This window comes from Triticum dicoccoides, chromosome 6B (assembly GCF_002162155.2).
Source record: "Triticum dicoccoides isolate Atlit2015 ecotype Zavitan chromosome 6B, WEW_v2.0, whole genome shotgun sequence".
Taxonomy (NCBI): domain Eukaryota; kingdom Viridiplantae; phylum Streptophyta; class Magnoliopsida; order Poales; family Poaceae; genus Triticum; species Triticum dicoccoides.
This window is the reverse complement of record NC_041391.1, coordinates 665,235,917-665,245,409: the sequence shown is the minus strand read 5'-3', so window position 1 is coordinate 665,245,409 and position 9,493 is coordinate 665,235,917.

Genomic DNA, 9,493 nt, shown 5'->3' with positions numbered 1-9,493 from the left:
ATACCAAGATGTTGTAGGGTGGAACCCTAGAGGGGATCTTTTGTATTTGGAGGGGGAAAAGGAGGAAGAACACTCAATAACACAAGGCACAAATCACTCAAATAAACCCAAATATCACATCCACTAAAATAGCATACATGAGATCCACAAGATTACAAGATCAATCCAGGGCCGGCCTGGGGGGGGGGGCAGGGGGGGCGGCCGCCCCGGGGCCCCAAAATACAGGGGCCCCGTCAGGTACTAACATGTACGTTTTTCTGAGACATGAGTAGCCCATGTACGTATCGCTATGCAAGGCAAGCACGATCGCAGGCAGGTAGCACCGGCCCAAGAGACACGAATCCACAACCCTTTTAATCCGCAATTTCCTTTCACATTGTGAGTTCGCGATTTGGCTATTTAATACCGCTAGATCCCTCCCCATCCCGAGGCGCAGGCGCTGGAGGCTGTACCGAATCGGCGCCGCCGCCAGGTGCTAGGGCTGACTGCCGTTCTGCCGCAGTACGCGTATGCTGAGGAACTCCATTCTCTGCTATCACTAGGCGCTGAACGCATACGTGCATCGCCGAGCGGCTTCCGCCAGACGCCAGCCACATCGCATCCCGCCGAGCACCAGATATACAATTACCGATGCCGATCCGATTGATTGAAGGTATTTAATACAATTATTTTCTATTTCCTGTACGTATATAGCTAATCAAGCAATTTACTTTTGCATATGATGCATAGCTTTCAGTATTCAATCTTTGATGCATTTTTTATTTTTCAGCACTGTGTGTTATCAGGAAATTGATTATTTATAATTAAGTTTGTTGCAGTTTGATTCTACCTGAGGTTGCTCTAATCTTGATAAAATGTTAGTGTGTGACTAGTTTACCAAAAAATGATTTATGATGTGAAAAGGAGGATTAGGACAGATGGGTTATCATGTGGTCCTTACAATATATGTTAGCAAAAAGAAAAGAAAATGAAGCAACATACGGCTGACTTAGCAGAATCACAAAGAGGGATTATTAGATCAAATTTTCAAGGTAATACATGCATTGAACAATTCCATAAAAGCTTACAGCTTTTTCACTATTTCTTCTTGAACCAGATGCAAAATACTTTTCCTCAAGTTTAATTAGGAAAAGAGAGTTTCGTGTTACAGTGACACCCCTTATATTACATCAAAGGTATTACTCTCCTGGTACGAGTGTTCCTAATTTCTTAGCCCCCACGGCCACCCAAAAGCAAAGCTTTCTTAGTGTTGTAGAGGAGTACCGTTGCTGGAGCACACTTGTTAAGAAAGATGTGGGCATTGCTCTCATTCGAAATGGTTCATGATGTGAGTCTGGTGAGTGAGGCCATGGATTTTTTCACTATTGATAAATTAGTTGATATGAATTTTACTTTGGATGCATCTAAGTGTTTATTGGTGATGTGAATATTACATATACACATATATATATGTATGTATATAGGTTATTATTGTTATGATGATTATAGTAAGGGCCCCCGAGTTTTAGCTTCACCCCGGGCCCCCAAATTCTCAGGACCGGCCCTTGATCAATCCAAGGAAACAAGCACAAGGTAAGGTTCTTCCCGCTCCTAGAGGAGGTGAGGTCTTGATGATGATCTACTCCCTTGGGAGGTCTTGCAATCCACAAGGATTCTTCCCAAGATGGGTCTTGATTTCCAAGAGGAGGGGATACAAGGAGCAAAGCTCACAATGTTTTATCTAATACTTTGCTATCCTTCCAAATGAGCTAGGTAAAGAGTATATAAAGGCTAGGGACAAAACTTGGGGAAAGAGGGGTACAAAGGACCAAAAAGTCCCTAGAAACGCGTGGCCAGGGAGGAGGAGTCCGGGCACCTGGGGTGGAAACGGCCGGGCACCCGGACCGGTCAGGGGCTCCGGAGGGAGAAGGCCCGGGCGCCCGGGGGGGCAAGGCCCGGGCACCCGGGGTGGCCGCATGCAACTGGGTGGGGCAGGCCGGGCACCCGGTGTTGGTGTTGGTGCGGCCCAGGTCCGGCCGGGAACCCGGGGCCGGGGCCGGCTGGGGCGCCTCCCAGGCAGAGGCCGGGAACCCGGGGTGTCCAGGGGCTGTGGCCCTTGCTTCTTCTCCTTCTTCTCTTCTTTCCCGTGCTTCGTGGTCGCTCGATGATAATCCCCAACTGCAGGGAATCATCGTAGCAATTTCCAAAGGTGGAAGTGATAAGTATGGAGTGTCGAACCCACAAGGAGCTAAAGGTAAGATCAATATTCTCTCAAGCCCTATCTGCCACTGATACGACTCTACATGCACCGAACGTTTGCTCCCAACTAGTAACGAGAAATAAAACTACGTTGTGGGTATGAAGAGGATAACTTTATATGATATCGGAGAGCTAAAATATAAAAGTAGGTGCTGTTATCATAAAGTTAGAATATATTACTAAGTATTATAAATAGCGAGTGTGGAATAATGGTGGATCGGTGTGCGGAATTGTCCTAGGCAATTGTTAACAAGACCGATAGTCGTCATTGCAATTTCATATGAGGGAGAGGCATAAGATAACATACTTTCTCTACTTGGATCATATGCACTTATGATTGGAACTCTAGCAAGCATCCACAAGTACTAAAGATCATTAAGGTAAAACCCAACCATAGCATTAAAGCATCAAGTCCTCTTTATTCCCATACGCAACAACCCCCTTACTCGGGTTTGTGTTTCAGTCACTCACCAACCCACTATAAGCGAATCATGAACGTATTGCAACACCCTACAGCGGGAATCCCTCACGCTTGCACGACACGGAGGGCACCATAGGACAGCACCAAAATAAAACATACAACTCGTACCAATCTAGATCATCAATCAACCCAAGGAGAAAAGATATCTACTCAAAACATCATAGGATGACAACACATCATTGGATTATAATATGTGGCATAAAGCACCATGTTCAAGTAGGGATTACAGCGGGGTGCGGGAGACTGGACTGCATAAAATAGATGAGGATGGTGATGATGATGGTGATGTTGATGAAGACGATCACCGCGGCGATGATTCCCCTATCGATGGCACTCCGGTGCCACCAAGAGAGAGGAGGAGGGTTCTCCCCCTTGGACTTCCTCCTCCATGGCCTCCCCCCTAGATGGGGAGAGGTTCTCCCTCTGGTCCTTGGCCTTCATGGCGATGATGGCCCCTCCGGGATCCTCCTCCATGGCCTCCGGTGATGATGGCCCCCTTCGACAGGGTGCCAGAGAGGGCCTAGATTGATTTCTCGCGGCTACAGAGGCTTGCGGCGGCGGAACTTCCGATCTAGGTTCCTTTCTGGAAGTTTGGGTATATATAGAAGAGTTTGGCGTTGATTTCACGTCGGGGGGGTCTGCGGGCTGTCCAAGAGGCAGGGGGCGCACCCCGGGGGGTGGGCGTGCCCCCTACCCTCGTGGGCAGCCCGGGATTCTTCTGGCCTACTTCCGGTACTCTGTGGGCTTCTTCTGGTCCAAAAATGATATACGTCAAGTTGCACGTCAATTGGACTCCGTTTGATTTTCCATTTCTGCGATACTCTAAAACAAGGAGAAAACAGAAACTGACACTGGGCTCTAGGTTAATAGGCTAGTCCCAAAAATCATATAAAATAGCATATAAATGCATATAAAACACCCTAGAAGGATAATATAATAGCATGAATACTTCATAAATTATAGATACGTTGGAGACGTATCAGCATCCTTAATCCTACTCGTCCTCGAGTAGGTAAATGATAAAAGAAATAATTTATGAAGTGTGAACGCTAGCAGGTGCACAAGTTTGATCAATGAAAATTTCAATCACCTTTTCTAGCATCATTATATGTCATAACAGTAGCTCATCTCATAAATTTTTTCATGATCAAGTAACAAGCTATTCACATGTTAAAGTATAGATCATAAACTTTCTTGAAACTAACAAACTATATTCTTAGTCATCAAACAATTGCAATTCATCTTATTTCCAGGAGGGGTCTATGTCAGAGCTTTGATTTAGCAAACTCCACATACTCAACTATTATTTAATCTTTCACAATTGCTAACACTCATGCGATATTAATGGGTTCAAAGTTTTAATCGGACACAGAGAAAGATGGGGCTTATAGTTTCGCCTCCCAACCTTTTACCTCAAGGGTAATGTCAACAATAATAGCTCATGATGCCTTATATCCAATTGGATATATATATATATATATATATATATATATATATATATATATATATATATTTCAGAATCTTTCCATCATAATGTGCTTGCCAAAGGATAAAATGTAAAAAGGAAAGGCGAAAATCACCATGACTCTTGCATAAGGGTAAGAGATAAAAGTAAAAGATAGGCCCTTCGCAGAGGGAAGGAAAGGTTGCCATGCGCTTTCAGGGTTGGATGCACAAAATCTTAATGCGAAAGAATGTCACTTTATATTGCCACTTGTGATATGGACCTTTATTATGCAGTCCGTCGCTTTTATTTATTCCACATCACAAGATCGTATAAAGCTTATTTCCTCCACACTAGTCAATCATACATATTTAGAGAGCAATTTTTATTGCTTGCACTGATGACAACTTACTTGAAGGATCTTACTCAATCCATAGGTAGGTATGGTGGACTCTCATGGCAAAACCGGGTTTAGGGGTATTTGGAAGCACAAGTAGTATCTCTACTTAGTGCAAATAATTTGGCTAGCATGAGGGGGAAAGGCAAGCTCAACGTGTTGGGCGATCCATGACAATATACTTTATTTCAGATATAAGAAAACATAACCCATTACGTTGTCTTCCTTGTCCAACATCAACCTTTTAGCATGTCATACTTTAATGAGTGCTCACAATTACAAAAGATGTCCAAGATAGTATATTTATATGTGAAATCCCTCTTCCTTCAATATTTTTTCATGAATTGTTCAATTGACCAATTCTACGTTTGCTATCTTTCAATAAGTTCACTACCTATACTTATTATGTGTGAAGTCATTAATCCCCATGTTATAAGCATATGAAACATATATAAATTCAGATTTATTACATTCAATTCATTCAACCATTTACTCATAGGATATTCATGAAGCACATGAGTAAATGACAAACTACTCCAAAAGATATGAGTGAAGAACACTGAGTAGTCAAATAATTAACTAGCCATGGAAGGATTCTTTTTCATTCAATATTTCAGATCCAATGATTTTATTCAAACAGCAAGTAAAATTGAAAATACGCTCCAAGCAAGACACATATCATGTGACGAAAAAAAATATAGCTCCGAGTAAGGTATTACCGATAGTTTTGAAGACAAAAGAGGGGATGCCTCCCAGGGCATCCCCAAGCTTAGGTGCTTGAGTCTTCCTTGAATATTAACTTGGCGTTCCTTGGGAATCCCCAAGCTTAGGGTCTTTCCACTCCTTATTGTCCTCATATCGATATCTCACCCAAAACATGAAAACTTCAATCACACAAAACTTAAAGGAACTTCGTGAGATAGGTTAGTATGATAAAGAGTAAACCATTCACTTTGGTACTGTATAAGACAAGGTTCATAATTTTTCTCACACAATGCCTACTATACCATATCATTTCTACAAATTATATTGAGAAATATAAGACATAGAAACTAGAAAACAAGCAAACTATGCGATGAAAACAGAATCTGTCAGAAACAGAACAGTCTGTAATGATCTAAACAATAACCATACTTCTGCTACTCCAAAAATTATGAAATAAATTTGTGGAATTGAGGAATTTGTATATTAATCTTCTGGAAAACGAATCAACTCAAAGGCACTCTTCTGTAAAAAATGGTAGCTAATCTCGTGAGCACAAAGTTTCTGTTTTTTACAACAAGATCACATTAACTTTCACCCAAGTCTTCCCAAAGGTCTTACTTGGCATTTTATTGAAACAAAAGCTATAAAATATGATTAATATAGTAGGTTAATCATGTAAACATACAAAAACAGTAAGGGTAAATATTGGGTTGTCTCCCAACAAGCACTTCTCTTTAATGCCTTTTAGCTAGGCATGATGATTTCAATGATGCTCACATAAAAGATAGGAATTGTAACATAAAGAGAGCATCATGAAGAATATGACTAGCATATTTAAATCTAACCCACTTCCTATGCCTAGGGATTTTGTGAGCGCACCACTTATGGGAACAAGAATCAACTAGCATAGGAAGGAAAAACAAGTATAAAAACTTTAAGCACATAGAGAGGAAACTTGATATTATTGCAACTCCTACAAGCATATATTCCTCCCTCATAATAATTTTTATTAGCATCATGGATAGAAACTTTGTTCTCATACTCAATTGGAACCTCTTCCGAAATAGTGGAATCATTATTAGCTAAAGTTGACACTCTTCCAAATCCACTTCCATAAATATCACACTAAGATTCAACACCATCCAAAATAGTGGGATTACTAATTCCTAAAGTTGACACTCTTCCAAACCCACTTTAAATGATAGTATTATTCATACTCCAAAAGATATAAGTGAAGTATTTTTTTTGTATTTTCATTCTTTTAATTTTTTTGTGTTTCACCTACAACTAAACAGAAACAAAAAGTAAAAACAAAATCTACTTAGTGAAGAAAGCAAACAAGCACACACGAGAATATCAACCCCACGCTATTGCTCCCCGGCAACGGCGCTAGAAAAGAGCTTGATAATCCCCAAGTGCAGGGAATCATCATAGCAATTTCCAAAGGTGGAAGTGATAAGTATGGAGTGTCGAACCCACAAGGAGCTAAAGGTAATATCAATATTCTCTCAAGCCCTATCTGCCACTGATATGACTCTACGTGCACCGAACGTTTGCTTCAACTAGTAACGAGAAATAGGGTATGAAGAGGATAACTTTGTATGATATCGGAGAGCTAAAATATATAAGTAGGTGCTGTTATCATAAAGTTAGAATATATTACTAAGTACTATAAATAGCGAGTGTGGAATAATGGTGGATCGGTGTGCGGAATTGTCCTAGGCAATTGTTAACAAGATCGATAGTCGTCATTGCAATTTCATATGAGGGAGAGGCATAAGCTAACATACTTTCTCTACTTAGATCATATGCACTTATGATTGGAACTCTAGCAAGCATCCGCAACTACTAAATATCATTAAGGTAAAACCCAACCATAGCATTAAAGCATCAAGTCCTCTTTATTCCCATACGCAACAACCCCCTTACTCGGGTTTGTGTTTCAGTCACTCACCAACCCACTATAAGGGAATCATGAACGTATTGCAACACCCTACAGCGGGAATCCCTCACGCTTGCGCAACATGGAGGGCACCATAGGACAGCACCAAAATAAAACATACAACTCGTACCAATCTAGGTCATCAATCAACCCAGGGACAAAAGATATCTACTCAAAACATCATAGGATGGCAACACATCATTGGATTATAATCATAAAGCACCATGTTCAAGTAGGGATTACAGCGGGGTGCGGGAGAGTGGACCCCGTAAAATAGATGAGGATGGTGATGATGATGGTGATGTTGATGAAGATGATCACCGCGGCGATGATTCCCCTCTCGATGGCACCCCGGTGCCACCAAGAGAGAGGAGGAGAGATTCTCCCCCTTGTGCTTCCTCCTCCATGGCCTCCCCCCTAGATGGGGAGAGGTTCTTCCTCTGGTCCTTGGCCTTCATGGCGATGATGGCCCCTCCGGGATCCTTCTCCATGGCCTCCAGTGATGATGGCCCCCTCCGGCAGGGTGCCGGAGAGGGCCTAGATTGATTTCTCGTGGCTATAGAGGCTTGCGGCGGCGGAACTTCCGATCTAGGTTTCTTTCTAGAAGTTTGGGTATATATAGAAGAGTTTGGCATTGATTTCACGTCAGGGGGGTCTCTGGGCTGTCCACGTGGCAGGGGGCGCGCCTCAGGGGGGTGGGCGCGCCCCCTACCCTCGTGGGCAGCCCGGGATTCTTTTGGCCTACTTCCGGTACTCTGTGGGCTTCTTCTGGTCCAAAAATGATCTTCGTCAAGTTGCACGTCAATTGGACTCCGTTTGGTTTTCGTTTTCTGTGATACTCTAGAACAAGGAGAAAACAGAAACTGGCATTGGGCTCTAGATTAACAGGTTAGTCCCAAAAATCATATAAAATATCATATAAATGCATATAAAACATCCTAGAAGGATAATATAATAGCACGAATACTTCATAAATTATAGATACGTTGGAGACGTATCACTCGAGTCTCCATCCTCTCCTTCTCACAATCATCTTCTTGGTACCTAAGAATGAACAATGCTTCCATTTGAGGTAGGAACCAACTCTCGTGTGAATTTGAATGGAGCTCGAGGAGGAAGGTGTTCACCTCGTTCTCGATGGCACGTGCGCGTGCTCTTGTCATTGGTCCTCTCGGTGGTGATGGAGTGTCGGTGCGGATAGTCGAGGGATGCTCTGCATCAATTGTTGTTGCTACTACTATCAAAACTATCATACTACTTTGCTACTGATCACTTTTTTGCAGATAATTAATCTCCAGGTGTGGTTGAATTGACAACTCAACTGCTAATACTTACAAATATTTTCTGGCGTTGTTGCCGGGGAGAATAGCTATATTTGTGGAGTCACTTGGGATTATTATCATATTATCACTAGGAAGAATCTGAAGGACGCTAAGACTAAGATTTTTTCCTCTAAGACGAGGGGAGGTAAGGATTTGCCATCCAGCTCCGCTTTAGATTCACCTTCTGTTATGTCGGCGTGCTGGCAACGGGGGTCCCCAGACTTGCCTGCCCGTGGCCCACGGCGTGGCTCTGCGAGCTGGCCCGTATGGCCCATCTTCACCAACAAGCCCTCAAGACCCTCGCGAGGAGCCAAGCCTCGCAAGGCGGACGATGCAAGACCTCCTCAGGAGCGGCCTCACCAGGTTGGCTCGCGAGGGGCGGAGAGATCAAGGCAAGACAAACCTCGCGAGGTTCTCATGACATGAGCCATGACGATCAAGACCAGGCGGGCGCCAGCGCGCACCATGTCCTTGGTTTCTCTTTGGTGCTAAGGAAGCAAGCGCAGGCGCCACTACAAAAAAAAGACACATTCGTGACATTTTGGGCCGAACAAATTTTTTTCTGTCATACATATGACACTTCTATGACGATAATTGTGACAAAACCCGGTATCATCATAGATGTGGTGGGCTCCTACGTCTATGAGAAAAAATCATGATAGAAAATGGGATTTTCGTCCTGGGCGGGCCGGAGACGCAGCTGCATGACATTCTTTGGGCCGTCCATGACGGAAAAAACCGTGGTAGAAGCAAGGGGGCCGAGCGATGCGTTTCTCTCGTACACGTACGCGTGTGTGTGCGAGGCGTTGGCTCTAACTGAACCCGAGCGAGGCGTTGGGCTCTAACTGAACCCGAGTGGTTGCACTGCAGGGTACGCGTTACTGAACCCGAGCGATCGATCGATGGCTGTTAACTGAACATGATCGGGCGATTCCTTCGCTACTGCTGCTAACTGAAGCCGATC